A 24,903-nucleotide genomic window follows, 5' to 3' on the forward strand; every position below is an offset into this window, starting at 1 on the left:
ATAACTGATTTATTTTCTCTTTGTCATGATGACAGTAAATAATATGTGCCTAGATATTTTTCAAGATGCTAGTAATCAGCTTAAAGTGACATTCAAAGGCTTAACTAGGTTAATTAGGTTAATTAGACAAGTTAGGGTTATTAGGCAAGTCATTGTCATTGCTTGAAGGCTGATTTATACTTTGGCCTGGCACTGCATCGCGTGTTTTAGAAGTACTAACTTCTGCACAACAAAACTTTGTGACAGACAAAAACACAACCATAAGCGTGTGTGGATGAGAAGACACTCACACAACTAATTATTAAAGTTCATTCATTCATTTTCCTTTGATTTGTCAGGGGTCGCCACAGCGGAATGAACCGACAACTATTTTAACATATGTTTTACACAGCAAATGCCTTTCCAGCTGCAACCCAGCACTGCGAAACACACTCTCACATTCACTCATCAGTTCTCCTACAGCGCATGTGTTTGGAGGAAAACCCGCACCAACATGGGGAGAACTTGCAAACTCCACACAGAAATGCATACGGGACTCGAACCAGCAACTTTCTTGCAGTGAGGCTTCTTGCAGTGCTAACCGCTTCAATTGTATAGAGTATGAAAACACACACAGCTGAACCTCTGTAAATCTCAGTTTGTTGTAGCACACTACCGAGTGCCCTCAGTTGTAGCCTAGGTATGGCTCTGGCAGTGTGGTGAGAAGAGCCTCTGAGAGTCCTGTAAGAATAATTAGATTTGTTACTTCATTACTGTAATAAATGAGTGTAACTGAGTCTCCCTCCTTTATTGATAACCTGATCTCCACAAAGAGACTCGGAGAAACCTCCTGAGAAACAAACTGCACTTCTCAGGTATCACAGTGTTTCAGAGAGAATAACTCCAGATATGAGCACTGCTGCTTTTACTGCTCCACTGAACATCTACAGAGACCTAGAAAAAATACTACCATTGTTTAAAATGAGGACTTATTATGAATAGGGTGGCGTGGTGGCTCAGTGGTTAGCACTATGGCCTCAGAAGGTCGCTAGTTCGAGCCCCGGCTAGGTCAGTTGGCATTTCTACATGGAGTTTGCATGTTCTCCCCATATTAGCGTGGGTTTCCTCTGGGAGCTCTGGTTTCCCCCACAGTCCAAACACATGCTCTATAGGAGAATTGAGTAGACTGAACTGGCTGTAGCATATGAGTGTGTGTGAATGTGAGGGTGTATGGGTGTTTCCCAGTACTGGGTAGCGGCTGGAAGGGCATCCGCTGGATGTGAAACATATGCTGGAATAGTTGGCGATTCATTCCGCTGTGGCCACCCCTAATAAATAAGAGACTAAGCCGAAAGAAAATGAATGAACACTTAAAACAACACTGTGCTTGTAAATAATATGCAAGTGTAGCATAAATGATATGTAACGTTTTAAAACACTTAATTGGGTGTTATTTGCAATTAAATAAACATTTAAAGTCATTTATTTATATTAAAACAATATATTTTTCTCATTTGAAATAATTGGCTGTATTTTGAGTGCTTTTTGGTATACTCAAGTAAAGTCATAGGTTACCAAAACCCTAAAAGCTTTTAAAAAATAGTAACATTTTTACTTTAAGATGTCCTTGTTACAGTGTAGAGGGTGGCTCAGTGGTTAGCACTGTTGCCTCACAGCAAGATGTTTGCTGGTTCGAGTGCCGGCTGGGTCAGATGTCATTTCTGTGTGGAGTTTGCATGTTCTCCATGTGCTCCCCCACAGTAGCTAAATTGGCTGTAGTGGTATGAGTTTGTGAGTGTGAGAATGAGTGTGTATGGGTGTTTCGCAGTGCTGGGTTGCAGCTGGAAGGGCATAAGAACATATGCTGGAATAGTTGGCGGTTCATTCCGTTGTGGCGACCCCTGATTAATTAAGGGGCTAAGCTGAAAAGAAAATGAATGAATGATGTGTAGTTTTATGGTAACGTTTTTTGTGTTGATTTTCATATCTATTGTACAATTTAATGCATTAAAAGTAAAGTCAGCTGAAGGGTCTGTTGGAGTCTAAATGAAATCTATCGAGGAACTTTATCAACGACGCTGTCTGTCTAGGGCAAATAGGATTTTAAGGGATCCAACCCACCCTGGTCATAGCCTACTCATGCTCATGCCATCAGCCAGGCGTTACAGAAACCTGAGGAGCAAATCAGTGCGGTTTCGTGATCCTGTCATTATAAGACTTTTGAATATACCATACCAACACTATTGAAAGCTAGTGTAAAATAATAAATCAATAAATAGTTCAACTAGCATAAATGATTAATATTACAACTGTTATAACAAATAATGAAATAGGTATTTCAAGAGTTCACACTTAGCTGATGATTAATTATAAGCTTGTTTGGCATGCTGTCCCGGGAGAGAGCCCTGAGCTCATAAGATCCTCGAGCCTGGGGCTCCCTCCTGTTTGCAAGGCGAGAGGGGAGTTTGAGCTCAGGTAGATCTCGAGAACTCCCCCGCTGTAATAACCAATGAACAGCCAGTGATTGCTCTTGAGAGATAACCGTTTACTAGGAGCATGTCTATAGTGCCGGTTTGGATTAGTCAATTAACTTATGTTGCATGTTTTTTTGGACGGTGGGAGGAAACCGGGGAACCGGGGGGAAACCCACGTGAGCACGGGGAGAACATGCAAACTCCGCACAGAAATGTCTGCTGGTTTGGTAAAGCCTAGAACCAGAGACATTCTTGCTAACATTACACATAACCATAACACAGCTGTTACATTTTAATCAATTAAGTGGTTATTTAAAAAATGTAAGTGAAAATCTGACATTGCAAAGTGCACTTTTGAAGATAAGTGAATTTATAATAATGAAGGGGAGTCGCCAACGGAGACGTATCATCGCCTGAGACATCTGTATCAGCGCTGGGTGAGACCAGATCAATTCTTGAGACCAGATTTCTTCCTCCTCCGTCAGCGGTGATTTTGATGAGTGCACGCGTCATGTCACCGGCATTCTGTCATTCCTCCACAGTTTCATCTCCCCCCTATAATCTCACATGGAGCATACTTACACACACCCATTGTCTGCGTGTTTTCGTTTGTCTGTTTGTTGTCTGTTTGTTAGGGGGGTTCGGACTTCAGCGCGAGACCGGCAAACCTGAGTGAAGGAAGGGCGCGCGCTTATGACATCAGAAGCCGCGCCTTGGGAGTTCGCGCGCTGAAACTCCGACCGTACCATTTGTGTTTATGTGGGTACAACCAGCGTTGTTGTTTGTCCTGTTTTACAGGAGGAGAGCTGTAAAAGGTTGTATGTGGTTATTGTTTTATGTGTTATTGGTCTGTTAAGCAGACAATGTTTTATGTTTAAAGAAATGCCATTTAAGGCAAAGATAAAAGAGAGAGATAAATTTAGGTACATACCTGAATGGCTTACGCCAATCGATGGGCGGAGTCTGGAGTATAAAGGAGGACGCCAGACTCCAGCTCAGGGTCAGTTTACCTGGCTAGCGAGCGTGCTGTGGCAGAGCCGTGAGCAAATTCTCTGAGTGAGTAGATACTAGTATACAGTGGTTACGTTTGATTGTTTTTTTTTCTTCTTTGGTTTTGTTTTTGTGTTATATATATTCGTCTTTATATTTAATTTGTTGATTTGGTACTTTGTATTTTTGTATATATATATTTTTTTGGATTTTTTTTGTATGGACACTGTATATATTTTGCACTGGACATATCCTCCACATCGTTGTAAATAAATACCACCTTTTTACACTTCCGGGTCAGGCCATTGTGTTTTTGGATTTTTTGCCATTGGGTTTTTTTTTTGTTTTGGGTTTATTGTGATATTAAGGCCTCCCACGCCTCCTAGTGGGCCCACTCTGGGTTCACTACATCACAGTTGGTGTCAGAAGCGGCGGCCACCCGGAAGAGAATGAGGAGGAGGAAGCTGGGTCTACGATCTGCTGTGAAGGACGCAGCTTGGCGTAGACTGTCGTCTGGTGGAGAAGAGGCAGCTACGGAGCGTCCCAGCACCAGTGAGCCTTCTACGCAGTCCAGTGAGGGCATGGCGAGTATAATGAGGGATTTCCTCAAGGCGCAGCAAACAAGAGAGGAGCTGTTTCTTCGTGAGCTGCGGGGACTCCGTGAGTCGATAAGGCCAACGGAGCTGACAACGCCATCGCCCAGTAGAGTATCCACAGTGGAGACATCACCCCCACCTACCCCACCACCACCCGTACAGTCAACCGACCGACGAGCCGCACAGACACGTCGCCCGGAGACACCGATGCCACCCTTACAGCCGGGAGAGGACATCGAAAGCTACCTGCGACGATTTGAACGTCTGGCCCGAACGTGGCAGTGGCCTCGGGAGGAGTGGAGCTGTCGGCTGGTGCCATTGTTGACTGGTCGAGCGCTGGAGGCATACCTAGCGATGGATGAGGTCATTGCAGATGATTACGTTCAACTAAAAGACTCTCTTCTGCAGAAGTATGACATCTCTGCAGAGACCTACCGGCAACGCTTCAGGGCTGCTACACTACCTGAAGGGGAGTCGCCAACGGAGACGTATCATCGCCTGAGACATCTGTATCAGCGCTGGGTGAGACCAGATCAATTCTTGAGACCAGATTTCTTCCTCCTCCGTCAGCGGTGATTTTGATGAGTGCACGCGTCATGTCACCGGCATTCTGTCATTCCTCCACAGTTTCATCTCCCCCCTATAATCTCACATGGAGCATACTTACACACACCCATTGTCTGCGTGTTTTCGTTTGTCTGTTTGTTGTCTGTTTGTTAGGGGGGTTCGGACTTCAGCGCGAGACCAGCAAACCTGAGTGAAGGAAGGGCGCGCGCTTATGACATCAGAAGCCGCGCCTTGGGAGTTCGCGCGCTGAAACTCCGACCGTACCATTTGTGTTTATGTGGGTACAACCAGCGTTGTTGTTTGTCCTGTTTTACAGGAGGAGAGCTGTAAAAGGTTGTATGTGGTTATTGTTTTATGTGTTATTGGTCTGTTAAGCAGACAATGTTTTATGTTTAAAGAAATGCCATTTAAGGCAAAGATAAAAGAGAGAGATAAATTTAGGTACATACCTGAATGGCTTACGCCAATCGATGGGCGGAGTCTGGAGTATAAAGGAGGACGCCAGACTCCAGCTCAGGGTCAGTTTACCTGGCTAGCGAGCGTGCTGTGGCAGAGCCGTGAGCAAATTCTCTGAGTGAGTAGATACTAGTATACAGTGGTTACGTTTGATTGTTTTTTTTTCTTCTTTGGTTTTGTTTTTGTGTTATATATATTCGTCTTTATATTTAATTTGTTGATTTGGTACTTTGTATTTTTGTATATATATTTTTTTTTGGATTTTTTTTGTATGGACACTGTATATATTTTGCACTGGACATATCCTCCACATCGTTGTAAATAAATACCACCTTTTTACACTTCCGGGTCAGGCCATTGTGTTTTTGGATTTTTTGCCATTGGGTTTTTTTTTGTTTTGGGTTTATTGTGATATTAAGGCCTCCCACGCCTCCTAGTGGGCCCACTCTGGGTTCACTACATCACAGTGTGTAAAGAAACGTGAAGGTAAATTGAGTTAATCTTCATTAAAGTGGCCTTTTTGTTACATTATAATTACATTATGAGGAGGTGCTTGAATTATGCATGCATCTTTTTACTTTAAGGCAGGGGTCACCAATCTCGGTCCTGGGTGTCCCACCAGGGTTTAGCTCCAACTTGCCTCAACACACCTGCCTGGGTGTTTCAAGTATACCTAGTAAGATGTTAATTAGCTTGTTCAGGTGTGTTTGATTAGGGTTGGAGCTAAAATCTGCAGGACACCGGCCCTCCAGGAACAAGTTTGGTGACCCCTGCTTTAAGGGGAGCTATTATGCAAAAATTTTATAAGGTGCCTAATCCAACAAGGCTCATTGTGAAAATGTAGCTCTATATACATTTCTGGAGATCGCGAATTAAGTAGCCAGAGGAACGTATGTCTGCATTTAGTCTTTAAAATAAACTCTAAGGGGCGGTATGATGCTGTTCTTTTTTGCGATTACCAGCTGACTGCTTACTTTGTGATGTGAAGCAGAGTTGACCAGTCCAGCGAAGAGTTGAGTCCAGCGAAGAACGGTTCCAGAAAGCAGGTAAGACAAAATCAGATGCTAAAAAGTATACAAATAACAGGGTGAGAATAAAAATCTGAAAACGTGGTAAAAATCAGGTGAGGGCTTTTCTTTTTCTGGATTGCTTTTGAAAACTGTCGGTTGGGTTTAGGGAAAGAGGAGGATGGGTCAGTCGATCGGTCAAACAGTCAGTCAACAGCGGCCTCTAGTGGATTTACGTGAAAACAGCAGGCACAAGTGGTCCTCTCGAGAGAAATTTGAGATCCTAAAAAGCGTACACAGCGCCCTCTGATGGATTCACGAAAACAAAAACTGCAAAAAATGTATCTCCTGGCACATATTTGGTGCTCTCGAGAAATGTATATAGGGGTACGTATTTAGAATGAGGCTGGGTTGTTTTTTTTTGTTTAATTGTATTGTTTATAATCACACTTCATAAAAACAGTCTGCAGAAACACGATCATTGACATTCTCCCATTGTACGTGTCATGAGAGGGGAAAAGCCCGGCCCACTGGTGGCAATTTTTCCTCATTGGCATAAACAGCCCTGAGTGAGAAGCAGCCGTCTGCTATTAGTTTTGAATCTGCAACTACGCTGACACACAGGCATTTGTAGCTCCGCACTCTTTTGAAAGGAGCACAATCTAATTTGAATTTAAAGTGACGGTCACCAAAATGGCACAATTTGAATCAAAGTCTAAAAGGGTCAGTTTCAGAGAGGTAGCAAACTTTATCTTTGGGGTATTTTGAGCTCAAACTTCACACACACTCTCTAGGGACATCTTGTAAAAAGGGACATAATAGGTTCCCTTTAAATTTGCCATTTCTAATGTATATTAATGTATAAACCAACAAAACCAGCATGTCTCATCTTCCTTTTCTCTCCTCCCTGCATCAAAATCCAGGTTTGTCTTGAAGGTGAAATAGATGATATCATCTCTCCGAATCTCAAACTTTCATCCCTCTTCCACTTATAAGCGTGCAGATTAGTTATTCAAGAACAGGCCAACCCTATTGGCCCCCCGATCTAAAAGTATTGCTAATTAAAAAAATCAATCTGAGGGCCATTAGCACGCAAAAGCCAAGTCTTTCCAAGCTGTAATGAATTCAAAGTGACGTCAGGAATGAAACGCATCGCAGATAATCACTCAAGCTCCAGATAGTTTGTGTGTAAACCTGCTGAATTCGTAGTCCGCCGCAATTGATCCACTTAGAGCTGTGAAATGAATGTGACTTTTCATTGGGTGCGAGGGGGTCCATAGATAACTATTAGAGGCATATTTGGGGCTCCATAGATAACTATTAGAGGCCTATTTGTTGGCCTGGATGAGCGGCGACTGCGGGGCCACAGGAGCAGGAAGGCATTAGTCTGCTTTAAGCTGAGTGTTGCCGGATAGCGAGGTGATAAATGTTGGCGAACTCTCAGTCACGCTGGGGGAATAGCCGTTGTACAGACACACACACTCTGGAACTTATTAAAGTCACACAGGCATATTTCACACCGGATCCGGAAAAATCAGCCCAATTACTGAGGTGTTACCGGAGCCGAAATCCAGCCTGCGCTGTAGGGGAGCGCGCAGCACCGCTGGCCTTTAACACAGGCCATCTGAGTCAGTATCAAGGCCAGAAGCAGTGTCTCAAACACTGAGAACTAAACTGTTCAATACACTATAATAAAAAATAAAGTAATTAGTTTTCAAAAGTAAGAACACAGCATTAATTTAAAGCAATTAGCTAACTTTACTCTTAAAAAGTGAGTAAACCTGTTGCTTTTAAAGTGATTAGTTGACTTTACTTTAAAAAGTGAGTAAACCTGCTGCTTTTAACATGATTAGTTGACTTTAAAAAGTGAGTAAACCTGCTGCTTTTAACATGATTAGTTGACTTTAAAAAGTGAGTAAACCTGCTGCTTTTAAAGCGATTAGTTGACTTTAAAAAGTGAGTAAACCTGCTGCTTTTAAAGCGATTAGTTGACTTTACTCTTAAAAAGTGAGTAAACCTGTTGCTTTTAAAGTGATTAGTTGACTTTACTTTAAAAAGTGAGTAAACCTGCTGCTTTTAACATGATTAGTTGACTTTAAAAAGTGAGTAAACCTGCTGCTTTTAACATGATTAGTTGACTTTAAAAAGTGAGTAAACCTGCTGCTTTTAAAGCGATTAGTTGACTTTAAAAAGTGAGTAAACCTGCTGCTTTTAAAGCGATTAGTTGACTTTACTTTAAAAAGTGAGTAAACCTGTTGCTTTTAAAGCGATTAGTTGACTTTACTTATAAAAGTGAGTAAACCTGCTGCTTTTAAAGTGATTAGTTGACTTTACTTTAAAAAGTGAGCAAACCTGTTGCTTTTAAAGCGATTAGTTGACTTAAAAATTGGGTAAACTTGTTTTTAAAGCGATTAAATTACTTTCTTTTAAAGATTTTAGTGAACTTGGCAACACAGGCCACCTGAGTCTGTATCAAGTCTGTCTCAAAAACTGAGAATCAAACTTTTTAATACACTACAAAAAAAAAATTAAGTGATTAGGTAAAAAAAGAACACAGCATTAATTAAAGCAATTGGTTATCACTGTCGTCTCGCAGCAAGGTTTGAGTCACGGCTTCCGCTGCATATAACATAGTTGGCGGTTCATTCCGCTGTGGCAACCATGAATAATCAGACACTAAACTGAAGGAAAATGAATGAATTGCAAATGGGATCTTGATCTTTCCTCATGTCTGACTCTTGCTGACATTTTTAATAGCTTAAATGACATATCACCTGTGATTGTGTTAATAAACTGCCAGTACATTTTCTGTAATTTTACTGACTTAGCTCTCTGAAGATAATTAGCTTTGAGAATATTATTTCTCAAAATGACTGGAATACCAATAAAAGTCTCTTTGTTAAACTGTAGAGCTGAATTTTCAACATCAAAAGTCAACCGAGCAGAGATCAACATCCCATAATGCAATTCCCAACTGTTAATAAACAGAAAACATGAACCACCAACTATTCCAGCATATGTTTTACACAGCGGATGCCCTTCCAGCAGCAACCCAGTACTGAAAAACACCCATACACACTCACATTCAGACATACACACTCATACACTACAATACATTTAGTTCATCAATTCCCCTATAGCGCATTTGTTTGGACTGTGGAGGAAACCGGAGCACCCGGAGGAAACCCACGCCAACACAAGGAGAACATGCAAACTCCACACAGAAATACCAACTGGCCCAGCTGGGACTCGAACTAACTGACGCAACAGTGCTAACCACAGAGCCACCGTGTCACCACCACAAAATATTTCACAGATATTATTTTACAGCGCAAGCGTCCTTTAAAATCAGCACATCCAGTGTTTGGAAGTGAGCCGCTGTGTGTCAATGTGTGTGCGTATGTTTGTGCACCCTATGCATTAATGTGTGTTTCTGACAGAGCGACTGCTGGGAGTAAAAGAGAAAGATCAGTCGGGCTGGATCAGGTGTGATGCTGTATCTCAAGGAGAGCTCAATGACAGGCCTGTCGATGTATTCCCCATCTGAGAGTATTTTTAGAGCTGCCATCATGGCCCCTCATGCATATTTCAATAGATCCCTTTTGTATATTAGGAGCGAGCGCGCACAGACGAGACTGAGCGCGGGCACAACATGACTGCAAGAAATATGGGCTTGATTCTGCTATCTGACAGAGCCCTCAGCCGCTCGGCAGATACATCCACTTTGACTTTCAATAGATAGTGGAAGAACTCCATTGATTGCATTAGAAGACAAAAACAAAAGGGATGACATTGACCCCCGGCAGCACAGGGGCCCGTGTCTCCATCACGCTCCAATTTGCACAGACTGGTCTCGACCTGAATTAATTAATGCGCACGCGAACACACACACACACACACACACACACACACACGTATAGTTATCTTTATGAGGACGTCCCATAGACATAATGATTTTTTTATACTGTATAAATTGTATATTCTTCCCCTATCCCCAACCCTTTCCCCTAAACCCTAAACAATCTGCACTTTACATTTCCAAAATGCTTCAATCTGTGTGATTTTTGAGCCATTTTCATCATAGGGACCAAAAACGATGTCCCCACAAAGTCAAAACGTCCCATTTTTTGCTATACTTGTGGGGACATTTGATATTTTGGACATACATTTAGTCCCCACAATGTAGGAACACACACACACATACACATAGTTATTTTTATGAGGATGTCCCATAGACATGATGGTTTTTCTACTGTACAGACTGTATATTATATCCCCCTAAACTCAAAGCTCACAGGAAACAATCTGCAATTTTACATGCTCAAACTGCTTCATTCTGTGTGATTTATGAGCCGTTTTCATTATGGGGACCAAAAACAATGTCCCCACAAAGTCAAAATGTACTGTTTTCGGACTGTTTTTAGGGACATTTGGTATTTTTGGACATTCATTTGGTGCCCACAACGTAGGAATACAAGGTAAACACACACACACTAGTACAGCTATCTTTATAGAGACTTCCCATATACATAACGATTTTTATACTGTATAAATAGTATAACTTAGTAGTGTGTGTAACTTAGTAACAGACTTATAGGGTGTTCCCATAGTGACGTTTCTATTATACAAACTAAGTATTTTAGCCCTCTACCACAACCCTACCCCTAAACCCAACCCTCACAGGAAACCTTTGGTAAATTCTGAATGTCAAAAGATTCCTTTAACTATGATTTCTAAGCATTTCGAATTACGAGGACACAAGGCATGTCCTCATAGTGCACCTTAATATAATACAACTAGGTCATGCTCATGTCATTATAAACCATGTCCTGGTAAATCACTAAAACCTGTACACAAAACAGACACACACACACACACACACACTAGTACGGCTATCTTTATGGAGACTTCCCATATACATAACAATTTTTATTCTGTATAAATAGTATAACTTAATAGTGTGTGTAACTTAGTAACAGACCTATAGGGTGTTCCCATAGACATAATAATGTTTCTACAATACAAACTGTATATTTTAGCCGTCTATCACAACCCTACCCCTAAACCCAACCCTCACAGGAAACCTCTGGTAAATTTTGAACGTCAAAAAATTCCTTTATGATATTTAAGCATTTTGAATTATGAGGACACAAGGCATGTCATCATAGTGCACCTTAATAAAATACAACTAGGTCACGCTCATGTCATTATAAACCATGTCCTGGTAAACCACTAAAACCTGTACACAAAACAGACACACACACACACACACACACACTAGTACAGCTATCTTTATGCAGACTTCCCATATACATAACGATTTTATACTGTATAAATAGTATAACTTAGTAGTGTGTGTAACTTAGTAACAGACTTATAGGGTGTTCCCATAGACATAATAATGTTTCTACAATACAAACTGTATATTTTAGCCGTCTATCACAACCCTACCCCTAAACCCAACCCTTACAGAAAACCTCTGGCAAATTTTGAATGTCAGAAGACACCGTTAGGTATGATTTTTAGGTATTTTGAATTGCGAGGATACAAGGCAGGTCCTTGTAAACCATTGTAATATAGTAAACATTAAAGCCAGCACACATGCTTGTACAGCTGCAGGGAGTTCCCATAGACATAATAATGTTTCTACTATACAAACTGAGTATTTTAGCCCTACACCACAACCTTATCTCTAAACCCAACCCTCACAGGAAACCTCTGGCAAATTCTGAATGTTAAAAGACACCGTTAGGTATGATTTTTAGGTATTTTGAATTGCGAGGACACAAGGCAGGTCCTTGTAAACCATTGTAATAGTAAACACTAAAACCAGCACACATGCTTGTACAGCATTAGGGAGTTCCCATAGACATAATAATGTTTCTTCAATACAAACTGAGTATTTTAGCCGTCTACCACAACCTTATCTCTAAACCCAACCCTCACAGGAAACCTTTGGGAAATTTTGAATGTCAAAAGACTTCTTTAACTATGATTTTTAAGCATTTTGAATTACGAGGACACAAGGCATGTCCTCATAGTGCACCTTAATAAAATACAACTAGGTCACGCTCATGTCATTATAAACTATGTCCTGGTAAACCACTAAAATCTGTACACAAAACAGACACACACACACACACACACACACTAGTACAGCTATCTTTATGGAGACTTCCCATATACCTAACGATTTTTAAACTGCATAAATAGTATAACTTAGTAGTGTGTGTAACTTAGTAACAGACTTATAGGGTGTTCCCATAGACATAATGATGTTTCTACTATACAAACTGTATATTTTAGCCGTCTATCACAACCCTACCCCTAAACCCAACCCTCACAGGAAACCTCTGGCAAATTTTGAATGTCAGAAGACACCGTTAGGTATGATTTTTAGGTATTTTGAATTGCGAGGACAAAAGGCAGGTCCTTGTAAACCATTGTAATAGTAAACACTAAAACCAGAACACATGCTTGTACAGCTTTAGGGTGTTCCCATAGACATAATGATGTTTCTACAATACAAACTGAGTATTTTAGCCCTACACCACAAGCTTACCCCTAAACCCAACCCTCACAGGAAACCTTTGGTAAATTTTGAATGTCAAAAGACTCCATTAACTATGATATTTAAGCATTTTGAATTAAGAGGACACAAGGCATGTCCTCATAGTGCACCTTAATAAAATACAACTAGGTCACGCTCATGTCATTATAAACCATGTCCTGGTAAACCACTAAAACCTGTACACAAAACAGACACACACACACACACGCACGCACGCACGCACGCACACACACACACACACACACACACACACACACACACACACACACACCTTACCCCTAAACCCAACCCTCACAGGAAACCTCTGGCAAATTTTGAACGTCAAAAGATTCTTTAACTATGATTTTTAAGCCTTTTGAATTATGAGGACACAAGGCATGTCCTCATAGTGCACCTTAATATAATACAACTACATGTCCTGGTAAACCACTAAAACCTGTACACAAAACACACACACACACTTGTACAGCTATCTTTATGTGGACGTAATGATTTTTATACTGTATAATTGCATAGCTTAGTAGTGTGTTTAACTTAGTAACAGACTTAAAGCCTGTTCCCATAGACATAATGATGTTTCTACTATACAAACTGTATATTTAATCCATCTATCCCTAAACCCAACCCTCAGAGGAAACAATCATTTTACATGTTTAAAATACTTAATTCTATACTATTTATGAGCCATTTTCCTCAGGGAGACCAAGAAAATGTCCCCACAAGGTCAAAATTAACTATACTTGTGGGGGCATTTGGGATTATAAGGTACACTTTGCCTTTCCTTGTGTGTGTTGATTGTTCTCTTTGTCTTCTTTTAGTGTTTCTTGGATAAAGGTGTGAAACGCTGGTGTGGCGTCCAGCGAGAGGACATAATGAATTCTGATAGGAGTCGTGGGTGGCCAGTCCTGCAGATATATCACCACTCAGCCGTACATTATCTCATATAATGCTTCAATTTCCCCCATCTGATTAAATCAAAGTTTATGAAGCTGTCACCACGCCGCTGATGATGGAGCCATAATTTAGCAGTAATGCTTGTATTTGATGGCATCAGTGCTCACAGTTCCTGTCGTGGATGATTTGGGCTCGATATCTGACTGTGCCAGTACTGTATCCTGTATCAGTGGGTTTGTTCATTGTTTTGTTGTAAGTGTAGTGTGTTTCTGTGTCCAATGGAATAGAGCGAAAGACTGACCACGCACGTTTTCTTCAGTAGATTGGCTCACCATTCAATTTCTCCATAATCTGCAATAAAGATTATAAGCCTTGATGCAATGTGAATGTATTTGGTTTTGATGGAATGGATCTGATGCTAGTGAGGGACTTAAAGGTGTAGTATGTAACTTTCTCCTCTAGAGGTCATGTATTCACAACAAACAAAGACGTGCCTTGATGACTGAGTGTGCAACCATGGGAGCCGTGGTCATCATCATCCTACGGGACTCCTATAGAACTCATGTTGATGATTAAGTATTCAACACTATTATTATCATGGTAGTATGAAGCAGAGTGAGGTTGAAAACTGACACGAAATAAGAGAAATGCTAAGCGAAACGCTAACATGCTGCATTTAAAACTGGTCAACCAACAAGATTGATGCTTTTGTTCAAGTGACTTGAGCTGCTGACGTTACAGTACTTATTATATGATCTTACCCCACCATACCCCTGAACCCTCACAGGAAACCTGCCAAAAGACCTCGTTAAGTATGATTGGATAGTGAGGACGCAAACATTTTGGATTATGAGGACACAACACGTCCTTGTAAACCATCATAATAAAGTACTCATGTCATTATACCATTTGTCCTCGTAAATCACTAAAACCAGTACACACACACACGTGTACAGCTATCTTTATATGTGTTTACTGTACAAACTGTATATATTATCCATTTATCCCAACGTTACACTTGGTAGCACTTAAACACCACACCGTCTACTATGGGTTGCACCGACTCCTCAACTAGTCAACTGGTCGACTTTAATTCTCTGCCATGACGCTTTTTAATTGACGTCGACTAGTCGTGCTACGCAGATCAAGCGGTTTTGGACCTGAACTACATGGCAGCTGTACACACGAATGTAAAAGATATGAGATAAACGATTGTAAAAGATTTAAAGTACACATGAAATCACATCTAAATGTAAAGTACATGTAAATGTAACCCTACTGACTTTGCTCACATTGCTAGTTTTGTGGTCATTGAGAAAAAAAACAATAGTTTGCCCTTGTAATCTAAAATTTAAATCTGAAAATGCACTTCCTGTTTGTTTTCAGTTAAATCCTCCGATTAGGTCTGTCTGAGGTAGTGGGCGTGGCTTACATATTTAACCACGCTTCTCCAGCTGTCAGTTTTGACAACAAACAGAAATGGTGAGGAGGAGGAGCCTGTTAGGTTGTAATAACTCTCTTCAAACCCTTTTCCCCATCTTTCTGAACGAAGCACCTTGAATATATCCAATCAGCTCACAGTGGAAAAAACAAGCCACGCCCACTGTTTTCTCATTTAATATTCTGTTTCTCTAGGAACTCCATCACAATACAAAAAAAAAAAACAGGCATAGCTTCTAGTTTAGGCGGACTTTAAGCATGTTGGCAACATAATATTTCAACACAATCTCACGGCAATTCGTAACTTTTTGATTTAGTGGCTAATTTGTATGAATTCGTATGATCTAATTCGTACATTTTCGTACGATTTGCTCATCCCCCAAAGACGGTTGGGTTAGGTTAGGTGCCACGCCTCCTTTTTAAAATCGTACAATTTCGTAGGACTGAACTCGTACGAATTCGTACGAATTAGCCACTACTGACAAACTGACAAACGTAAAATACTTACGTTTTGTCATGAGATCAGGCTGGATATTCCCACCCCTAACCTTATCTATGATCAAACCCTACTAAAACCCTTTTCTTTCTGTCAAAATAAAAGTGCTCTGAAAAATTGTACAATAAAAGCGGGTGCATCCGTTAAACATTGATTTGTTGTCTGTAAAAGCATCCTGAAAGAGTGTGTGCTGGGGTCTTTGGGACAGCGATGGCTCATGGGAACAAAAGTCTTTCTTACCGCAGACATTGAGAGAAAATATGAGAGAGTGTGCTTTAAACCTGCTTGACGTTTTTTAAATTGACATTGTTTAATTTTGTGTTGATTTGATGTGGATTCATGAGTTGATTTATTCCTCTTAAGTAGTTGGTTACTGCTGATTTATTCAACACAGGCACATTGTGGATATGTACCCCTGTCTACATTTCTGGAGAGCGTGAATTATGTAGCCAGAGGTATGTTTGGTTGCATTTCGTCTTTAAAATGAATGGGGCGGTATGACATTGCTGACGACTTCTGTTCATTTTAGCGCTAACAGCTGACCGCTTACCTCAGTATGGACGGCTTTTCAAGTGTTACCATTTTGCCCAGTAGCTTGGTGCATACATTGGTGGACTTGAGACACTTGCGTGGCTGAGTTGACCGCGACAATGTGGTTAAGAATAACGGTTCCAGAAACCAGCTAAAATAATAAATAAAGAACAGGCTGAACATGTGGTGAAATCATGTGGCTTTCCTTTTTCTAGATTGCTTTCAAAAACACTATTGGTTGGGTTTGGGGATGGGGGTGGGTGGGTCAGTCTGTCAGTCAACAGTAACCTGGCCTGTCTGGCTGAAGTGTATCTTGCGCCTTACGGTGGATTTACGTGAGAAGAATTTCTACCTCCTGTTATGTATTTCTCTGTCCCCAGAAATGTGGACCTGAGTATGTATCTGCAATGAGCCTGGATTGGATTTGGATTGGGGTGAAGATTTGAGTCTGATTTATCAGCTGTAATTAGATGTCTAAGATGGAGATGTATATTTAAAGCCTTTTGAAATGTTTGTATGTGATATTTTTGTGCCCTGAGGAAAAAAAGGAAAATGCTTCTCTATTTTCTTGCATTTAAAAAACAAAACTGAAAAAGTGAAGCCAGAACAACCCAGGCATGGCTGCTGCCATCTTGTTTTAATGATGTCATTTGGAGCCAGACTCTGCACAGTAGTGATACTTTGGTGGAGCCACAATATCAAAGTCCCATCCAAACTCTCACTGGTCCAATCACAAGCACACAATCATGACCCCCCCCCCCCCCTTTATAGCATTAAATAACGAAAAACTAAAATGGAGAAAAATTAACTGCCCAAAAGGACAGAAAGCTAAATGAATTTGCTGCTTCTGGTGTGTTTGACTTGGTTGAATCCTTCCCATATGGAAATCTAATATATTGGCCATGTATGGACATATATCTAAAATTACAGAAAATCTATTGAACCCAGGCAGATTGCGGATGTGTATCCAGGTTTACATTTCTGGTAAAATATGTAACCACAGGTACGTCTGCTCGCAGTTTTTGTTTTTGTAAATACACCACAGGCTGCTGTGTACTCTTTTTGATGATCTCAAATTCCTCTCGCGTGTCCTCCTCTCATGTAAATCCACTAGAGGGCGGAATATACACTTCAGACGACCAGGCCTGCTTGCTGTCGACTGACTGACTGACCCACTGACCTTTCCCTCCCCAACCGATAGTGTTTTCAAAAGTAGTCTAAAAAAAGAAATCTTCACAGCTGATTGATTTCACCATGTTTTTAGCCTGTTGTTTATTTATTTTATTTTGTTGCTTAACCTGCTTTCTGGAATCGTTTTTCGCCAGACTTGAACCCCATCATCGCGGTCAACTCCGCTATTAGACAAACTGGTAACACTGGAGAAAAAAAGCCATCCATACGGAGATAAGAAGTCAGCTGATAGCGCTAAAATGAACAGAAGACATCGGTGGCGTTATGTCATCCCATATCGTTCATTTTAAACACAGAATCCAGCCAGACGTACCTCTGGGTACATATTTCACAGTTTCCAGAAATGTAGACAGGGGTACATATCCACAATGAGCCTGCGTTAAATTTATTTGATCGTATATTTACATATTTGCAATTCTAACGGTTGAAAAACCATTTAAACAACCATTTTTGCAATTTAAAAATAAATATATGTTGCATATATAACACATTTATGACATAACAAATTAGACTGATTGAATTGTAAGCCATTTTTCTGACAATATATAACACAGTCACGTTTCCTCTTAAGACCAGACTGCTGATTCCCTTATATTGCCATATATCAGATTCCAATATGGATTAGCATAACGTCATCTCTAGGTACCATATGTATTGTAAATGCATCAGGTCAGACCCACAAGCGTCTTTGGACCTTTTGAATTTTTGATGATTTCTGAGTGCAGTAATTGGTCTTCTAAGAGTGTGTTTAATTCTGTTGTGACATTAATTCTGAAACACAGGTAAGCTGTCTGAGATTGGGCCTCGGCTGCAGGAGGATCTGGACTCCATTGGAAATCTATCAGGATCATGGATTGGCCTAAAACTTTCAAGGTGCTTTAATGAGGAGGTGGGGGGTGTCGCCATGGCGATGGAGAGGGCCATCCAATTTCCATTATTGACTCTGTGTGTGTGAGAGTGTGTGTGTGTGTGTGTGTGTGTGTGTGTAAATTGGCTCCAGTGGGGATTGTAGGCTGTTCAGATCTCCAGCAGTAAATCGCAGCGCTGGAACATTTCCTCCTCTTTGGCGCCAGCCTTTTCTCTCTCTCTCTCTCCTTTCTCCCTCACTTTGTTGTCCTAATCAATAGCTAATTCTGTCTGGAGTCTTTGTGGCAATGCTACTGTGAGCTTTCAGGACTTTCTGTCCAACATAACGCAACCTTTAACCGATGTGAAACACATATTACACAAGGATCTGCATATAGTGGGAATTCATTGAAGATCATTTGGCTTGGTATTGTTGTACTGCTCTCTCTCTCTCTCTCTCTCTCTCTCTCTCTCTCTCTCTCTCTCTGGAAAGACAGACAATGCTTTCAGACCTCACTTAATTGGATAGATGTTACCATGGCAACCCTGCAGCCGGCTCTGAGAGGGAGTTAATGATGGGAGTTGAGATGGCTTTCAGATTGCGACTCAAAATAAATCACGTGTCCTTTAGTTTTTTTTTTTTATGTTTGACAGTCTGTTTTTTGACATTTTGTTGGTTCATTTACATTATTTCACTCCGTCACTGTTTGATTCTTAGATTATTTGCATGGTCGGTCGATTTTCTGACTTGTCTGGGTTCAAAACGGTCCCTGCTTGATAACCTGTCGCCAAATATCAGACAGAAAAATGTAGTTTAGTACATTAGAGAATCCACTGTGGTGTTTTTTCTTCTCTAATAAACGAGTGGCACCTCAGAAGATGAATACGAAATGCAATGAAAGAACTGCGATGGCTTTTGGGTGAGTGAGACACTCATCTGAGCAGACAGATGCTCAATACAGTTCTGGAGGGAATAATAATAGAATATTATTAATACTGAAGCACTGTGATTACAATCAGCAAAACAATATTTCAGATCTTTTACAATGTTGGTTTGTCCATCAATGAACCACACCACACACATATTTATCTAATTATCATTTGTTAAAAATAAGTTATGACTAGGCCCACATGGAATCTACGTGCGCAGAAATTCGCAGGTTTATAGCCCATCATCAAGGCCCAATCCCATTTTTGTATGCCTTCCACTTGGTCCTTAAAACCGAGTGTGAAGGGGAAGGGCTTCAAAATTTACCCCTAAGAATTGGGACAGCAGCACTACAGCACCTGCACACGTCATCATATGAGATCAGACGATCGTGACTGCTGTAGTTATTCCAGTTGTGTTATTTTTGGGTATTTATCTTCAGGAAATCACTGAAGGCATTTATTATGTTATTAGAAACGATATCATGTGGCAGTAAGCTCATAACTGTACTGTGCATTTACACATGGGCCATATTCATCTATGTAAACACACGAAAACAACACTAACATTATAGCAGACACTGTAAACAGCTCATTCCCAGACACTAGACTTTTCTGACAGGGTGTTCGAGTGTCAGAATGTTGTGGGACTGCTGTACAGGAGTTATTAGGGATTAAAGCATGATGGTAAAACATGAATGCGGTTATGAATATATTAAAACATGTGCTTGTTTGTTGTAAAATTTTGTAATAATGACAAAAAAAAAAACACTAATCTGTGGACCTCCTTATCTCCGTGTGCAGCTATACTGCCATTGTGGCTGGTGTATTCTGGCAAATTTGCTTACCCCTTGGTTTCGAGTGTGGTTCTGAAAAATCTCAGTTCGAAGGGCTATCTACCCCTTCCCCTTAGTCCTACACTGTAAAAAAATGGCCGTGATTTCAACGGTAAAAAACTGTAAAAATGCTACAGTAAAAATCCGTAACCTGGTTAACAGTGTGTTTCCTTAATATATTCCCTGTACGGCACATCACCTTTTGTGCTATTTGTTGACATTACTATGGGTCTTTTTAGTTGTTTCCCCATCAGTGATGTACATTAGAGATTTATGTTACATCTAATGTTGATAAACAATGTTTATTTCATTACTTTAAGTTTATGCGTGTTACCATACTGTTGTTTAGTAGCTGTGAATGACACCGAGCACCTTCTATACACTGATACACTTTTGTTTGTGATGAGCATTGGGTCATTATGTAACTTACTCATCACCACCTGCATATGGCTGTGTTAATGTGTCTATCTGAGTAACAAAAGATGTGTAGATGTTGGTAATCCAAAATACAGACATATTACCTCTATAAATGAATGAAATACGGTAGTTTACCGTAAAAATGAGAATTTACTTTTACGCTTTGTACCGTATTTTTAACGGTAAAATACTGGCAAACACAGCTGCCGTTTTTTTTACTGTAAATTTTATGGATTAATTTTTTTACAGTGTACGCCGTCAAGCTAAAGAAAATTGGGACACCCCTACCTCTCACGGGAACATGCAAAACGAAGGGTAAGGGCTAAGGGGTAGAACTGGGATTGGGCCTAAGTCTATTTATTTACCTGTGTAAATGTGTGTACATTTATATTTATTAAGTTTTTCAAATTATTTCAGTAATATTATTGACTAACATGAAAATGTTCATTTAATGTATTTACAATACAGTTTGTACCAGGGGCGTTGCGAGACATAAAGCTCTACTGGGGCACAGCACCCCTTCCTAAATAAATAAATAAATAAATAAATAAATAAATAAATATATATATATATATATATATATATATATATATATATATATATATATATATATATATATAGCAGTACTATTGTTGTTATCCAATTATTATTCTAAATACATAAATGAATCCTAAATGTAACTGGAAAGCAATCTAAAGACACATCTGGAGTGATGCTAATATAATTTAAGAAGTCATTTGCATGAATATTAATTTTATAAGAATGAAATTCTATAGACAATTCAATAGAATACAAAAAAAGATGTTTTATAGATTTATCTGTTGTGTGTTGTCTTAGACCCAACTCAAGGCTGAGAATTAGGTATATTAAGCCTAACCTCCCTGACTTCATCCCTCCTTTCTGCTTCATATCAGGAGCCATGCAGTATAAATAAGATCGGCATCATATTTCATATTATTTAAACTTTGTTTTGTCGACTTGCAAAACTCACTGCGTACCTGTTGTACAACACATGAGCGGCGCGGCTATTTTTTCGGCAGGCATGTTCACAGCGCGGGTATGTTTTTTTTCTGCGCACATGCTCAGTTTGTTCTTTGATTAAACTGCATTGTTTTCATCAGCATTGCTTTGGTTGCGCATAAAGAATAACGTCTTTATTCTAGGATTACCACTCTTAATAAATACACTTGCATATAAAGTAAATCATATCTCAAAGCATTTCTGTCTTTTAGTAGATTTATTATATAAGAGACTTTCTTTGTTTACCAAATAAGTGGATCTAATTTGATTTGCATTGGAAACACTAAATACAAGTTTAAAAGGTATTATTTCATATATTAAGTTTGTTATGACACTCCCAAAATCATTCCACAAAAATCTGCAGATTTTTTACTAAATTCTGTGCAGAAATGGTGGATAATGTCTGCAGATTCTGTCTGGCCCTAATCATGACTTTTTTGATGCGCATGCTGGATTTTTCTAAGCTTTTCCATTAGTTTTCTCATACAGAACAAAAAGGTTATCTCGCTCAGTTGTGTGCATACATGTTTCATGCATACTTTAAACATCTTGGCATTTCCATTAAGCATTATTAATGTGAAATTGCAAAACATAAAAATAGGTAGATGGAAACCTAGCTGATAAGATGTTTGTTTTACGGTGCATTCAAAGTTAAGGAATGTACCATTCAGCATTTCTAGCTGGAATTACCATATGTATTAATTGCCCCTAATCCTCCACTTCACATTACCATTATTAATAAAAGGGATTTTAATCCTTGAGTGCTGTTGGGGATGTTTTTATCCACATTGAGGTGATTTCGAGTCTTAATTTGGCCAAAACTTTCTCTGTGTGTCAGCAAATCTCATTTTGACACATATTTTTGGGAAAATGCTTTGAAATGTTTTAAAAAACTCAACAATACACTCTTGGCAGATTGACTCCCCTTTCATTATGTTGGTGGTTGTTTCTGTCTCATTGACTTCCATTATAATCACACTTTTTTGACCACAAAAAAATCATGTTGCTGGTTTTCCCTGTTAGGAAGAGTTAAAATATTTCTGCACACACACTATAATCTGCTGAACTTCATATTAAAGCCAGAAACTTCTTTACAAAGACCTATCTAAAGGGTTAATCTTGCAAACCGATGAAACAGAAGCCGCCCCGTATCGTTCGTTTTAAATTCGCGCTCTCTAGAAATGTATACAGGGGTACGTATTCACAATGAGCCTGTGTAAAGCTATTCTGTCAATAAATACCTCTTAAAACACAGAAAAACATATATATTTATAATTAAATTACATGTAATTCAAATACACAAACTATTACTGAAAAAGTTGACCTGCGGTATTACTTTCTGTCCTCTTGTGGTCTGTTGTTCTCTCTTGAATGATCGCTAAACCCACACCGGGATACATAATATCCTAGATTGGACAAGAATCTCTCTAAATCAATATTCTTTATTGTTGCAGTTACTGCCATGGTGACAGCAGCTTAATTTAAGGCATTAGCATATTAAGAGGTGTTTGAAATGAATAATTACTCTCCAAGATATATGCGGCCAGGTTCTAATGTCCAATTACAGAATAAAATAAAAACACAGAACTTGCAATTAGTTTAATTGGATTGCGGCATTACTGAGGCCTAAAACAAAGAGAGCAACAGTGTGATTTATGGTGTCGCGGTTAAATTACTTCACTTATAAAGATGTCATGTTCAGCGCCTGAGGCCTGGGAAATCGCTCGAATCATATTTCAGCACACATTCAGACGGATTTATCTGAAATATACAGTTCACAAACATGTTGGCACAGTGCATTCTGGGATCGCAGTGGTAAATTGAAGCACAGATTTTAAAAACGTATGAAAGTATAAACGTACTAAAGTGTGAAGTTAATTGCTTGCTATCTGCAATTAATAGAAAATATATTATGGTTTTTATTAATATTAAATGCAGCCGTTAGCCGATGTATATATTTTAATCTAATAATTACTTCAGCTGTCTTTGAAATATGGTTGAAATGAACTGCTGATTGTACTGAAGCATTGCTGATGAACTAAAATATACTTTATAGCAAGGATCACCAAACTTGTTGATCACCAAACTTGCAGATTTTAGCTCCAACCCTAATCAAACACACATTACCCTAGTAAGGCAACATTAGTAGGCAACATTACAACATAACCCTAGTAAGGCAACATTACTAGACACCATTACAACTTTACCCTAGTAAGGCAACATTACTAGACACCATTACAACATTACCCTAGTAAGGCAAGGTTACTAGGCAACATTACAACATTACCCTATTAGGCAACATTAGTAGGTAATATTACAACATAAGCCTAGTAAGGCAACATTAGTAGGCAACATTATAACATAACTCTAATAAGGCAACATTACTAGGCAACATTAGTAGGCAACATTACAAAATAACCCTAGTAAGGCAAGTTTACAACATAATGCTTGTAAGGCAACATTACTAGGCAACATTACAACATAACCCTAGTAAGGCAACATTACTAGGCAACATTATAACATAACCCTAGTAAGGCAACATTACTAGGCAACATTATAACATAACCCTAGTATGGCAACATTACTAGGCAACATTATAACATAACCCTAGTTAGGCAACATTACAACATAACCCTACTAGGCAACATTATAACAACCCTAGTAAGGCAACATTACTAGGCAACATTAAAACATAACCCTAGTAAGGCAACATTACAACATTACCCTACTAGGCAACATTAAAACATACCCCAGTAAGGCAACATTACAACATAACCCTACTAGGCAACATTATAACAACCCTAGTAAGGCAACATTACTAGGCAACATTATAACATAACCCTAGTAAGGCAACATTACTAGGCAACATTATAACATAACCCTAGTAAGGCAACATTACTAGGCAACATTATAACATAACCCTAGTAAGGCAACATTACTAGGCAACATTATAACATAACCCTAGTAAGGCAACATTACTAGGCAACATTATAACATAACCCTAGTAAGGCAACATTACTAGGCAACATTACAACATAACCCTAGTAAGGCAACATTACTAGGCAACATTACAACATTACCCTACTAGGCAACATTATAACAACCCTAGTAAGGCAACATTACTAGGCATTACTAAGCAGGTGATTGTCTTAACATTAAGCAAGACCAGACTATAACAGAACTAATGCATGCCAAGAACATCCTCGTCTCCAGTTTTACTCTAGTAATGTGATACAAATGTGTTTTCCTGGTGTTTAGTTGAACAAGGTAGGTCAAGCTCATGAATGTTCACATATTCAGACACACACACGCAAGACCAATCGCAGGAGGAATTAGTTTGTCCTTGAGTGCGCTAGACAAACAATATGCACAACAAAATTCAATCCTATGAAAAAGTCATTTGAAGTGACCTCAGAAACATGTCATTGTAATGGATTGTTGTGTGCTGATTGGCTCTAGATATCGTCACATAAACTACAAATGAAAACGTGAAGATGCAAATCATTTCCATTCATTGGTATGCATTGTGTTCAAGTGATCTGAGAATAAAAGAGCATTAATCTGGTAATGCTATTGTACTGTTTTTGTGAGTGTGTGTGTGTGTGTGTGTGTGTGTGAGAATTTCAACATGACTGCCTTGGGCTTCATTAAGGTCGAGATATTTT

The sequence above is a fragment of the Danio aesculapii genome, chromosome 9 (genome assembly GCF_903798145.1).
Source record: "Danio aesculapii chromosome 9, fDanAes4.1, whole genome shotgun sequence".
Lineage (NCBI taxonomy): Eukaryota > Metazoa > Chordata > Actinopteri > Cypriniformes > Danionidae > Danio > Danio aesculapii.